Genomic DNA, 15,398 nt, shown 5'->3' on the forward strand with positions numbered 1-15,398 from the left:
TGGAATATTCATTATTCAAACTAAATACATTCATGATCTTTTAAAGAAGTTTGATCTAATGGATTGCACATCTGCAAAAACTCCCATGGCCACTGCAACTAAGCTTGAATTAAACACTACTGAAAAGTATGTGGATATTTCAAGTTATAGGGGAATGGTTGGTTCACTTCTGTACTTAACAACTAGTTGGCCATATATAATGTTTACTACTTGTCTTTGTGCTAGATTTCGGGCTGATCCTAGGGAATCTCATTTAGTAGCTATTAAGAGAATTTTCAGATATCTCAAGAGAACACCAAAACTTGGCATTTGGTACCCTAAAACTTCTGGTTTTGATCTAACTGGTTATTCAGATGCAGATTATACAGGTTGTAAAATAGACATAAAAAGTACAACAGGAACCTGTCAGTTTCTAGGAAACAAGCTTGTGTCCTGGTTCAGTAAAAAACAAAATTCAGTTTCTACTTCTACTGCTGAAGCTGAATACATTGCTGCTGGTAGTTGTTGTGCACATATTTTGTGGATGAAAAACCAATTGTTGGACTATGGTCTACAAGTGGATAGTATTCCTATTTTCTGTGATAACACAAGTGCGATTGCCATCATTGAAAATCTAGTACAGCATTCAAGAACAAAGCACATAGACATCGAGTACCACTTCATTAGGGAACATGTGATGAATGGTACTGTGGAACTTCATTTTGTTCCAAGTGAAAAGCAGCTTGCAGATATATTTACCAAGCCACTTGATGAATCCACCTTTTTAAGGTTGGTAAGTGAATTAGGTATGCTTTATTTTTCTTGAATCATTTCAGATATTTTGCAAGTTGTTTTGCAGCCAGAAATTTAATCGATTTTTCTGTTTTGGATGAAATTTTGGCTAAGTCAAAACTTACATCCCGACGGATGTTCATTATCCATCGAGTTTGCTCATCAGCTAGGATTCTAGTGTAAATCCTAGCTGTAAATTCGAGTGTAAGACGGATGAAATTTTGGCTAAGTCAAAACTTACCATTGTCCTTAAAAATCAATTATTTTTCTGGAATATTTTATAACTTGACAGATAACTGTTTTATCTTCATCCGTCAAATTATCTCAATCCTAGCTGTTAATTCTCTGAAAATTATATGTTAGGTCACACACACACTGTAGAGGGGGTGAATACAGTGTATAGTACAATCAAATTGAACTTTAATAACTCAAGTAACAGAAAACAAACTTTATTGAAACAATAAACTCTGTTACAATATGGAACTGTTACGTCTCAGTGATGAACAAATATCACGAGAGCTGCTAGGGTTACAATGAATAATCTTCTCGAATATGATAACACTTTTAGTATAAACCCTATGTCTGTGTTTATGTACTACACAGTTACAAGATAATCGCTAATTGATATGGAATATAATTCTGCTTCCTAAAATATATCAATCAGATATCTTTTCTTCCAAGTATTCTATTCTTCATAAAATTCCTTCTTCATGCATATCTCTTCTTATGTTTGTCTCGATCTTCTTTCCTTTAATCAGCTGCTGTCCTTATCTGAACGTCCTTCAGTACTTAAGTTCTGATATCCATCTTCTGATGATTATCTCCTGATAATATAAGTACCGATATCCTTAAGTCCTGACTTCCAGTAAGTACTGATTTATCCTGTTTAAGTAAGATCTGAAAACTAAACATAAATCATATTAGCCATGACATTATCAAATATATCTAACAATCTCCCCCAACTTGTAAATTAGCATAATATACAAGTTTAACAGATATTTGATGATGTCAAAAACATTAAGTACAAATGCATGAGAATTAGACTAGATAACTACAACTTACAGTCCTTAAAGCTTTACCAATCTTTAACATCTGATAACAACTTCAGTCTGTATTCATATCAGAATTTAAGTAGTTGTAGATCTTGACTTGGCTTCATCTTCTGATCTCTCTGATGTCAGGAGTTGTTCTGAGATAGTTCTTCAACAAACATCTCTCAGCATATCTGAGTTCATCAATCATCCTCCTTTTAGCATCTTTAAGCTCTGCAGTATCTTCACCAATTTGAAAGATTGCAGCCCTGATATCATTAATTCTAGCTTTTCTTATATCCTGATCCAGTCTGATCAAATAGGCCTTATCAGACTCAAGATTGAATTCCACAGCCCTGTAACCCAGAAAGGTAGTTATAATCTTAGCAGTGTTGGGCTTCATTTCAACTATATCACCCTTGTGATCTCTATACTTTGGAAGATATGTGCTGTCAGACTTAACAGAATAAAGCCTTTTCTGTCTCTGAGTCTGATTCTTCAAATAGTTTGCAGCACTTTCAGTTATTCTGTCATTCACTTGAAGTAAGAATAATACATGCTCCAGTTCTTCAAAATACTTCAGTAGAATGGCATTTTCCCTTATATGATAAACCCTACCATCTGTCATGAAGTACAACAAGATGTGTTCTTTCAAGTAGGTATGGTAAACCATTTGTACAGATTCTAGTTGATTCAATCTCTCAGGAGTTGCTCCAATACCTGGTTCACTCAAGGAAGTTGGATCATTGGTAGTGTTCTGTATTCTTCTTTCATCAGCACTTCCCAATCCAGTTTTGTCTCTTACTTCCTTTCCAGTAACTACTCTTGCTTCAAAACCACTTACAGCAGTCTTCAAAAGTTGAGTCTGTTTGGCTTTGGTAAATCCCGGTAGGAGTGTCTTTGATTTATCTTCTGATATCAAGTTAACTTGAGCTATGTCATAGGTTACTTGCTTCTTTGGAATATCAGAACTTACTATCTCTTGACTCTGAAAAACTTGAGCCATGTCAGAGGTTGTCTTAAAAACTTTTCTTGAAGTCAGAGCAAGATCATCATATTCATCAGTAATTTCTTCATTCACAGGAGGCACATAAACCTTGATAGGTTCACCAACTTTTTCTTTACCCTTGGACCTTGGATCTATCTGTGGTTGTGATTTAGCCATGGTTGCTTCAGAATTTGTCCTTTCTTTTATCACAATGCCCTTGAGTTTTGGAAGTGTCTTTTTACCAGAAGCTTCAGATTTAGATGTGACTTTTTCTGATTTAAGTCTGGCTTCTTCTTCCATTAGACTCTCCAAGTCCATTCCTGGATTTTCCTGAAGAAATAACTGTCTTGACATTTCTTCATCAAGATCTAAAAGTTCATAAGAACTTATCCTTTTACCAGTAGCAGAACTAATTCTTTTTCCAGCATCAGAACTTGTTCTGTGACTTGTGATTTCAGCTTTTCTTGATGAGAAACCTCTACCTTGACTATGACCTCTACCCATTCCAGGGTTTCCTTGATCATCCTTTTCATCATCCTTCCCCTTCAGTGTCTTATCAGTTTTGTATTTGGACTTAATTACTTTCTCCCCCTTTTTGGCATCAGCAGGTAAGAGAAAAGAGACAAGCAATTCCACTGAGGCTTGGATTTCATTAAGTTGAGATTGCTGAGAAGCTTGATTTTTCAGAATATCATCAATCTGAGCTTGTTGTTTCTCTTGAGTCTTCTCAATATAAGCAACTCTGTCAAAGGTAGGTTGGAAGAATTTTTTCTTATCAATCTTCTGAACCTGTTCTTGCTTCATTAATTCTTCCTGAATTTTATGTATCTCTGCATGAGTAGTTGAATGAAGACCTTGTAGATGTTTAGTACTCAATGCAGTGACTCTAAGCTGTGTTTTGAAATCATCAGTAATTAACATCTCGTCAGCTTTAGTCAAGTGCTCAGCAAGATGCTGTGCAGATGGAGCACAGGTAGCTGAGTTCCATTCCTTAGTCTACTCATGTCCTGCAGGAGTTTCATTCCAAGGTACTGGTGCTTCTCTGATGACAAACTTCTTAATTAGTTCAGATTTAAGAATAGTTTGTTGAGGTGCATGTCCTGAAGGACCTGCTTCATCAGCATCTGCATTTGGAGCAGCATCACCAGTATCTCCAACATTTGCAGCATTAGAACTTTCAGAATCAGCATTTTCTGATAAAACAACAGTATGAGAAGTAATTGAGGCTTCAGCATCATCCTCTAATTTCTGATCTGGTTCCAAATTCTGATCAACAGCCATATCCTGATGCTCACCTATATTCTGATCATCATCATCTAGATGCAGAGAAGGTGTAGTAGATAATTCTTTAGTTTGAGCAGCATCAGTAACAGGTGTTGTTGATGGATTAGTTGCTGTTGGAGCTTCTAAGTAAAGTATTTTAGGCACAACCAGGTTCTGAATATTAATTTCAGCACTTGTGCCTGGATCAACAGGAGATACAGACTTTTGAACAGGAGACACAGATGGTGTGTTGGCCTTTTCAGTAGCAGCTTCCTGAGTTGGAGTTGATGGAGAAGCAGTGGCGTTGACAGATTCTGGTTCTTGTGAGGTCAGAGATTCCTGATCTCCTTCCTTAGCTGCTGCTTCCTCATCATCTGAAACTGGCCTTTTAGCTCTCTGTTTCTTGTATCTCTTTGAAGGTGGGTATTCCTTGGGAGTTTCAGTAGAAGTCATTTTTCTAAGCCTTTTGAGAAGCTTAGATCCCCCAATTCCAGAATCCTTCTGAGAATGAAATTTCTCAGCTTCTTTGACAACAGGTTCTGATATAGAAACCTGTTCCTCACTGTCAGATTCATCTCTCAAAACAATCATCCTTCTCTTCTGAAGTGTTTGAGGAACAGTCTTTATCCTCTTAGGCTTGGAAGATGAAGGCTTTACAGTAGGTGCTGAGGATGAGGGTTGAGCTGTCTGTGAAGTGGAGAGATATGATTTGAGATATGTTCTGAGGGATGGTTGAGTAGTATGAGTGGTATGTTCTGTTGGTTGCTGTGGTGTTTGAGATGTGGTGGTAGGTTGGATATCAGGATAAACAGATCTATAGGTGTCAGGATCAGCATTTACCAAGATCTGTTTTACAGACTGAGGAATCTGTAAAGGTCTAACCACTGTTTTCTTAAGATCAGCATTTACCAAATCATTAAAGGCTCATTTTGCAATTTTGAAAGGTGGAGTTAAGTCAGTGGTAGGTTGGGGTTCATCAGCACAACAAAAATTATATATAAGCTGACAAAATCTAGCAAAGTAGACAACATTCCTATCTTCTGTCATCCTATCCCCAATAAAACTTATCACATCATTTGCAAAATCGAAATGAGTTTGGTTAATGATAGCATACCCGATGTGCTGACTCATTATAGGGATGGCATCAAAGTTGGAACGCTTATTCCCAAAAGCTTTAGTGATGCAGTCGAAGAAGAAGCTCCATTCCTTTCTGATATGAGCCCGTTTCAACTGCCAAAGCTTTGCCAAACTCTGCTCATACCCCAAACTAGCCATTAATTCTTTAAGAGCTGATTCCTCCGGGGTTGAAAAAGTACATCTTTCTGGTAAATATAGAGCCTTTCGAATTGTACCAGGAGTTACCACATGTGTAGAATCATCCACTTCGAAAACAATACTGGGAGTACCATGTGTACCACCATTATCAAAGTGCCCAGTCCGCCAAAACATCAGAACTTGTTGGCCGGAAAAGACTGAAGGCTTGGTCAATGCATACCCGATTTCACTGTGTGCAAGAAGATCTTGCACAAAATGCAACTCAGATGGAGCTTCAGCATGATCGAGAATTGCAGCATAGTTGTTTGGAACAAATTTAGCTCCATCAATGATCAAATCCTTAGGTGCCATGAGAAAAATCGAGATTTAAGAGTCCCTGTTAGGTGTTTGATAAAATGTCTGTATGAAAAACCAACGTCAGGAGATGAAAGAGAGTAAAAGCAAAGAGAGAGATAAAGTTGAAAAAGTAAATAAAAGATTGTATAATCTTCTCTCTCTCTTACTTATATTTGGTAAAAAATATAACCGTTGGACACCTGTCAGACATGCAGCAATAATGAATATTTAATGGGCACGGGAAAACAGTAATCAGTACTTACCCACTTGCAGTTTTTCAAGGAAAAACCATTCCACTTACCCAGTAATTCCATTAATCGAGGTAAATCAGTTTTAATTCAAAATTTAAACTGTTCCCACTTATTCAATTATTTTTCACTGCAACTCCAATATTATGAGAAAAAGTCAAGATTGAGAATGACCAAAATAAATCAAGTAAATAAGTACTGAAATTGTAAGATCATAACTTAATTTAAATTAAAATAGAAATGGTCATCAGAACATGGATATATCAGGATTTATCAGTGCACTTAAGTTACAAACATCTCAGAGACAAAAACTTGCAAAGAAAAAGGAAATTCCATTAATATATCAAGAGAATACATTCATGAAATTTAAATTACATCAGAGCTTTACAAGATTGTCCTAAGCTTCTAAACCTAACATCAACAGCCTTAGTCCTAGCTCAAGAAGCAGGGCAAGGCTGACGATGAAGAAAAACAGGAAGAAGAAAATAAGTTATTTCTTCTTCCTACTCTCGACAAACAGAATAGCGAGTCTGATGATTCGCTCTTGCTGGCGGAGAGCTTCCCTCCTTTCCTCCTCCAATCGCTCCAGATGGCGATGGTAGTCCATGTAGAAGAACAGGAGGTGGGTGAGTACCTCCTGGGGAACTGAGTCCCATATCTCATCAGGAATGGCAGTGACGTGCCATTCCTGCTGCCAGGCTTCACAGCTCAGCTCCGTGTTGAATGTTTCATAGTTCAAAAACATATTGTAATTGACCATGGTATTTTTGATATAAATAAAATGACGGTGAGTTTGTGATAAAAGAATTGATGTATAGGCTGATGTGAAGTGGGTGTTTATATAGGCAAAGGAATGCCAGGAGACGCAAGGAATTTAATGGTGACAAGTAGAATTAATTCTACCTCGTCTCCCTAGACTTGGAAAAAGGAAAAAGAATTAATTATGGTTTAAACTAAGACTGTTTTTTTTAAATTTTATCCACAAATAAGTCAAGTAAAGAATCAGAATTTAATATCAGAACTTAGACTTATATCAAAACTTAACAGTCATCAGAACTTGATTTCTTAACTCGAAAAGTGAATGGCTATTTCTGTAATTCTTCACACAAATTCTGATATACATTCTTCAGAACTTAATCATTAGAACGTGCAACAGAACTTGTCCTCAGAATTTATGCAATCTGACACATAAACTGTTCATCTAAAATAGCATAGATCACCACAGAAATTTTCATTATTCATATGGAGTGTTGAGTGTGTGCATTAAGCTAAATATCAGACAAAGAGTAAAAGTCTGATTCACTTCAGTACATCTTAGAAATAAGGCAGAACTAAAACTTTACTAAAGACCTGTCATTATTCTGAAGCCTACTATTGAATGAGGTCATACTTGAGTCCACCTCAACTGTTTTGTGCTAATTTTGTGCATCTTTTTAAATTCCATTGTACAGTGGCTTCTCAATGTAAGTGAGTCACGACTGCTTATCAGAATTTATGCTATCATCAGAGTATTTCTCCAGTAATCATAGAGTGTGAAAAGTCACCAAGAAAATATTTTGCTTTTCTGATACATATTTACTTAATACCAGCAATGCACTTGGGTTGTCCCTTCCACATTTTTACTCTAGTTCTCAAAGGAGTACCTGATTTTAATCCTTGATTCTTTTTCTTATTCTTTTGATAAGTGAGGTTTACCAGCACTTAATACATTCAACAGATTTACTAGCATCAGAACTTAACAGATGAGAAGCATTATTCTAGTTTGTGACTTAGTAATAAGATAGACAAAGTAAACTCAACTAAGCTCAATATCAGAATTTGCTTGTGTCAATAGATTTCCACAGAAATAATTACTTCTAACATGGGATCCCTAAGTTATTAAAGACTACTAGGTTACCATCTAACACAGGTATCCTCATAGGATTGAATAGTTACATAAACAGACATATCACTATCAGAGTTTAGAAAGTCACATCAGACAACAGTCAGTACTTAAGCAATTTTCAATTTAGCACAGAATACACACAGAGAGTAATTTCTGTAAATACTGATTATAAGTTCTGATGCATCAGAACAAAGCTAAGCAGATTTAGAGAAAGAACCTGAAACCATTCCAAGTTCATTTACCAATTTTGTAAAAGTAGCTTCACACAGTGGTTTTGTGAAGATATCTGCTAGTTGTTGATCTATTGGAACAAAGTGCAATTCCACTGTACCTTCATCCACATGTTCCCTTATGAAGTGGTACCTGATGCTGATGTGCTTTGTCATTGAGTATTGAACTGGATTACCTGTCATAGCAATAGCACTTTGATTATCACAGTAAATAGGGATTTTGAAAAATTTTAACCCATAATCCAGTAACTGATCCTTCATCCAAAGAATTTGTGCACAACAGCTTCCTGCAGCAATGTACTCTGCTTCTGCAGTGGATGTGGAAATTGACTTTTATTTCTTGCTAAACCAAGAAACCAATCTGCCTCCAAGAAATTGGCAGCTTCCAGTTGTGCTTTTCCTGTCAGTTTTGCAACCTGCAAAATCTGCATCTGAGTAACCTGTTAGTTTAAAATCTGGTTCTCTGGGATACCACAATCCCAGATCAGCTGTTCCTTTAAGATACTTGAAAATTCTTTTCACAGCTATCAAGTGAGGTTCTCTTGGATCTACTTGAAATCTTGCACAAAGACAGGTAGGATACATGATATCAGGTCTACTAGCAGTTAGATAGAGTAGAGAGCCAATCATATCTCTGTAATCAGTAATATCTACTGATTTACCAGTATCCTTGTCCAGTTTTATTGCAGTGGCCATGGCAGTGGATGCACTTGAACAGTCTTGTATTCCAAATTTCTTCAGCAAGTTTCTGGTGTACTTAGTTTGACAAATAAAAGTGCCTTCTTCATTCTGCTTGACTTGAAGGCCCAGAAAATAGCTAAGTTCCCCCATCATACTCATCTAATACCTTGACTGCATCAGTTTGGAAAACTTCTTGCAAAGTCTGTCATTTGTAGAACTAAAAATGATATCATCAACATAAATCTGGACCAGAAGTTGAGGTAAAATAGTGTTTTGTCTATAGTTCCTCTATTAAATCCACTTTCCAGAAGAAACTGAGCTAAAGTCTCATACCATGCTCTAGGAGCTTGCTTAAGTCCATAAAGTGCTTTATCAAGCCTGTAGACATAATCTGGATATTTGGAATCTACAAAGCCTAGAGGTTGTTCAACATATACTTCTTCCTCCAATTCTCCATTGAGAAAAGCACTTTTCACATCCATTTGAAAGACAGTAAACTTTTTGTGAGCAGCATAAGCCAAAAATATCCTTATGGCTTCCAATCTAGCAACTGGTGCAAATGTTTCATCATAATCAATTCCCTAATGTTGAGAATATCCTTTTGCAACCAGCCTTGCCTTATTCTTTGTAATTATGCCATCACTATCAGTTTTGTTTCTGAATACCCATTTTGTACCAACAACAGATCTATTCTTTGGTCTTGGCACTAGGGTCCAGACTTTGTTTCTTTCAAATTCATTTAACTCTTCCTGCATTGCTTGCACCCAATCAGCATCTTGAAGAGCTTCTTCCACTTTCTTTGGCTCAGTCTGAGAAAGAAAAGAGTTGAAAAGACATTCATTTGAAGTAGTTGTTCTAGTTCTGACACCTACATCAGGATTTCCAATTATCAAATCAGGTGTATGTGATTTAGTCCACTTCCTTGCAGATGGAAGGTTCTCTCTAGAACTGGATGCTCCCCCATGATCCATGCTGTCTTCATTTTCATTTTCTGATGCTCCCCCCTGAAACTATGCTCTCTGAGTTGGATTCTTCAGAATTTAGATTTTCAGACCTATCAGAACTTGGCTTATCAGAACTTGACGAATCAGAACTTGAAGAGCCAGATGTATGTTCTGATGCTTCTTGAGATGTGGTTAGATATTGAGTATGCCCCCCTGCATAGGTGCATCTTCCTTTGGTGTAGTCACCACAGTTTCAATAACATCAGAGTTTAATCCATCAGAGTTTGTTGTATCAGGATCTAGATTGTCAGGATTTTCAATATCAGAATTTGAGTCTTCATTTTCAAATCTCAGCTGATCATGATCAATAAAATCTTCAAGTCCAGTAATCTTCTTGTCATCAAAAGAGACATTGATAGATTCCATGACCACTCTTGTTCTCAACTTATAGACTCTGAAGGCTTTTGTGGAAAGTGGATATCCAACAAAGATTCCTTCATCAGCTTTTAAATCAAATTTAGATAGCTGTTCAGGATGAGTCTTAAGAACAAAACACTTGCATCCAAATACATGAAAATATTTCAGATTTGGCTTCTTTTTCTTCACCATCTCATATGGTATCTTTCCTTGCTTGTTAATGTGTGTTGCATTTTGAGTAAAACAAGCAGTATGCACAGCTTCAGCCGAGAAATAGGTTGGAAGCTTTGCTTCATCAAGCATTGTACGTACATGACATTTACTGGACCAAATAGATCAACATGTAGTAGGTGATAAGGCTCAAGAATTGATGATTCAGTCTTGCTCTTGAATGAGGATTTTCTTTGTTTAGCCTTCTGACAAGAATCACAAAGTCCATCAGGAGCAAATACTGACTTTGGAAGTCCTCTCACAAGATCTTTCTTGACTAGTTCATTTATATTGTTGAAATTTAAATGAGAGAGTTTCTTGTGCCAATTCCAGCTTTCTTCAATTGATGCTCTACTTATCAGACAGATTGCAGAACCATCATTACTTGTTGAAAGCTTGGCTTCATAAATGTTACCACGCCTGTATCCTTTCAGAACAACTTTGCCGGTAGATTTACTTACAACTTCACAGTGTTTCTCAAAGAAATCCACATGATAACCTCTGTCACAGATTTGACTTATACTTAGCAGATTGTGTTTAAGTCCTGAGACCAGAGCTACTTCTTTAATGATGACATTCCCAAGATTGATATTGCCATATCCCAAGGTTTTTCCAATGTTGCCATCTCCATAAGAAACACTTGGGCCAGCTTTCTCCACAAAGTCTGATAGCAGGGCTTTATTACCAGTCATATGTCCTGAACATCCACTGTCCAGAACTAGGATGTTTATCCTGTTGCCCTGCAATCACAAAGACCACTAATGGTTAGTTTTAAGGACCCATACATGCTTGAATCCTTTGGCCTTATTAAGTTTGTTAACATTTGCAGCGGATTTAGCATCAGAGTTTATGTTAACATTTTTCTTATCAGAATTTACACTTTCAGACTTTGAATCAGAACTTACACTAGAAGGAACAATGGTAACTTTCTTTAAAGAAGGTTTTATTTGATAATAATCATAGTACAAACTATGATATTCCTTACAAGTATAAATGGAATGCCATAAACTACCACAATGAAAACAAGGATTTTGTGGTTTATATCTAACAGACTGACTCTTAACTCCTGACTTTGAAGGTAAGGAGTTTATGTTTTTATTCTTCCTGCAAAAAGAAGCCAGATGGTTAGAACTTCCACAGTTATGACACGTTTTCCTAGGAGCATCAGGAACAGGCTTATAATCATTGCTTTTATTTACACCTTCCTTTCCATTCCTATTTTTCCTAGGTGATTTGCCTTGTTTGCATTCTTAACATCTTTCAGCTTATGTTTAAGCTACTTCTTAGTCATTAAGCCTATGTTTACTTCAGCTGTCTTTTCCTGTTTTAGTTTGTCAGAAGTTAATTCCTTTTTAACTTCTGATTTCTTATTATCAGACTTTACAACTTCAAACTTAACAGGTTTTAACTTTGGGTTTTGCTTAACAACAACAGGCCTAATTTCTACAGTTCCTTTATCATTCTTCTCATCTCCATAACCTAAGCCCTCTTTCCAGTTTTCACTACTTAGCAAATTTTGAGTTGTTCTGCCAGAGTTAGTCCAAGTCATGATAACTTCTTTTTCCTTTTCTAACTCAGTTTTTAGAGATTCATTCATTTTTAGCACTTCATCCCTAACATAAAAAGCGTCATCTCTATCTTTCTGAGTTTGATGGAACATGACTAACTCCTTTTTTAAGAAATCATTTCTTTTCTAAAAAGCAAGATTTTCAGAAGTCAATCTTTCACATGTTAAAGTTTGATATCTATAACTAATAAACATGGTTTTAAGATATCTCCTCAACTCATTAATATCATCAGTATGAAAGGCATAAGTAGTTTGAGGCACCTTTGATTCAGCAGCTTCAGAGCTGCTTTCAGCACTTGCTTTATCAGCATTTGCCATCAAGGCATAATTCTCCTCACTTTCAGAATCTGAGGTGTCTGTCCAGCTTTTCTTCTTTATGACTAGAGCCTTGCCTTTGTCACTCTTCACTTTCTTGCAATCAGGAGATATGTGGCCTTTTTCACCACAGTTGTAGCATTTGATATTTGTATAATCTCCTATGTCAGACTTTCCTCCTCTGCTCTCAGATCTTCTGAAATTCTTCTTATCGGAACTTGTGCCTTTCCTGGAAAACTTCTTTCCCTTCCTGAACTTCCTGTATGCAATCTTTGTGATCCCTTTCACCATAAGAGCGCACAGCTTCATCATCTCTTCATCAGCATCCGTCTCAGGCAGGCTTTCAGATTCTGAGTCATCATCACTTTTAGAAATTGATGACTCAGTATCAGACTTTATGAAGAGAGCTTTACCCTTATCTTTCCTTGAGGTAGCTGCCTTGGGGGATTCTTCTTCAGCCTTAAGAGCAACTGTCCTTGACTTTCCACCTTTCCCCTTGCTTTTTTGTTCCATCTCAAGTTCATGAGTCTTGAGCATTCCATAAATTTCATCAAGAGTTGTTTCATCAAGATTGTAGTTGTCTCTTATTGTTGTTGCCTTCAAATCCCAGCATTCAGGAAGAGCTAATAGGAATTTAAGGTTTAAATCTTCAAGATCATACTCCTTATCAACCAGTGATAGATCATTTAAGAGTTTGACAAATCTATCATATAAATCAGTCAATGACTCATTAGCCTTTGAGTCAAAGTGTTCATACTCTTGAGTGAGTATTGTCTTCCTGTTCTTCTTAATCGTATCAGTTCCCTGACACCTTGTTTCCAGGGCATCCCATATCTCCGTTGCAGTCTTGCAGTTTATTACCCTGTTTGACATTACATTATCAATGGCACTATGCAGTAAGTGTCGTACCTTAGCATCCTTAGCAATTGATGCGATATCTTCAGCAGTGTAATCATTCTTCTCCTTTGGTACAGTCTTTGCTGCTTCACCTGCAACTGCAACCGCGAGCTTGGTTGGTTTGTGAGGCCCTTCCTTGATTCTATCAAGATATTATGGATCTGTTGCTTCCAGAAACATGGTCATCCTCACCTTCCATATGAGATATTTAGATGGTCTCAATATGGGAACTCTGATGGTCTCATACCGACTTTGAATTTGTGTCTTTGGAGGTTCTTCAGTTTTGGTGGGCTTAGTTGGAGTTTCTGTGTCAGACATGATTGCGTTTGGATCTTAAACTATTTGTGTGCTAACAGACAGGCTCTGATACCACTTTTTAGGTCACACACACACTGTAAAGGGGGTGAATACAGTGTATAGTACAATCAAATCGAACTTTAATAACTCAAGTAACAGAAAAGAAACTTTATTGAAACAATAAACTCTGTTACAGTATGGAACTGTTACCTCTCAGTGATGAACAAATATCACGAGAGCTGCTAGGGTTACAATGAATAATCTTCTCGAATATGATAACACTTTTAGTGTAAACCCTATGTCTGTGTTTATATACTACACAGTTACAAGATAATCGCTAATTGATATGGAATATAATTCTGATTCCAAAAATATATCAATCAGATATCTTTTCTTCCAAGTATTCTATTCTTCATAGAATTCCTTCTTCATGCATATCTCTTCTTATGTTTGTCTCGATCTTCTTTCCTTTAATCAGTTGTTGTCCTTATCTGAACGTCCTTCAGTACTTAAGTTCTGATATCCATCTTCTGATGATTATCTCCTGATAATATAAGTACCGATATCCTTAAGTCCTGACTTCCAGTAAGTACTGATTTATCCTATTTAAGTAAGATCTGAAAACTAAACATAAATCATATTAGCCATGACATTATCAAATATATCTAACATTATCCATCCAGTATACTTACAGTTTGTAAGCATGACACGACGGATAAGTGATGGAATTTTTATAGTTTATTTATTTTTAAAAGGCTATTTTGGGCTATTTGTCCTTCATTTCACTTTATTATTTTTGTCAGTTTATTTATGAGATAGTATAAAAGCTAAATTCTTTTTCATTATTTTCTTTTATCATTCTCAAGATTCAATTGCTCTAACTTCTTTCTTCTCAAAAGCAAACTCTCTCTCTGTAAAGTTCAAATCTCTAACAATGGCACCTGTAGTGAAAATCATGTCTCAAACTGGTTACATCTATGAGAAAAACTTCTCAGCTTTAGTAAACAAAGAGATTCAGCAATCTGGTGACTATCACAAAATGATGGATTTTGTGAAGAACTGCAAACTCAACTATGATATGCTGGAATCACCCACCATTTACTGTGAGGTTGTAGAGGAGATATGGACAACTGCAGTGTACAACTCAACAGACAAGACCATCATTTTCACTCTAAAAGGTATGGAGTTTTGCATAAATAGTGATATTATCAAAGCATGCTTTAAGATTCCTAATAACACTGTAACTGCTCCACACACAGACACTGACATTGTTAACATGCTTAATTCTTTGGGCTATGCACTCACTACCTCTAAGTTAAGTGAAATTAGAAGGTCGGGTCTTAGGAAAGAATGGAGTTATCTGTGTGATGTGATAACTAAAGTGTTTTCTAGTAAGATTAACAACTTTGATTCTATCAATATATCCATGCTCAACATGCTTTACATGCTAGTTTCTGATAAGATTTCAATTTTAGTGACTTGGTTTTGTTTGAGTTAGGCTTTAAGTTAGGAGAACTCAATAAGAGAGGTAAAAGTGTCTATTATGCTAGATTCTTTATGATGCTTGCTAACCATCTTATTCAGAATATTGAGATTGAGAACCCAACCAACAAGCTGAATTGTTGGGTTCAAAAAAGAAGGATTATTACAGATTTAAATAGAGCAAATCATCACAAGGAGGTGCCCTTGTACTATTTTCCAGTAATTGAGGGACCTCAGGTAAGTCAGGTAAATTCTACTGTCTCTACTCTTCCAACCTCACACATTTCTTTGCCTTCTAGTGTAGCTATGGTATTCTGTGCCAACGACCAAACAGATGTCTACCCAAGCTACCAAATCAACAAAAGTTTCTAAATCCAAAGCTAAGAAAGCCCCCTCTGATTTCTTTAAAAAAAATCAGTTATAAAATCTACTAAACCTAAAGAGGGGAGTGTGAAGGAGGGTAAGAAAGGTGAGGGACAGGGTGAAAATCAAAGAAGCCCTAAGGATAAGGCTGGTGAGAAGAGTGTACCCAAACCTAGACACACCACAGTTTCCCAACAA

The sequence above is a fragment of the Apium graveolens genome, chromosome 7 (genome assembly GCF_009905375.1).
Source record: "Apium graveolens cultivar Ventura chromosome 7, ASM990537v1, whole genome shotgun sequence".
In the NCBI taxonomy this organism is placed as follows: domain Eukaryota; kingdom Viridiplantae; phylum Streptophyta; class Magnoliopsida; order Apiales; family Apiaceae; genus Apium; species Apium graveolens.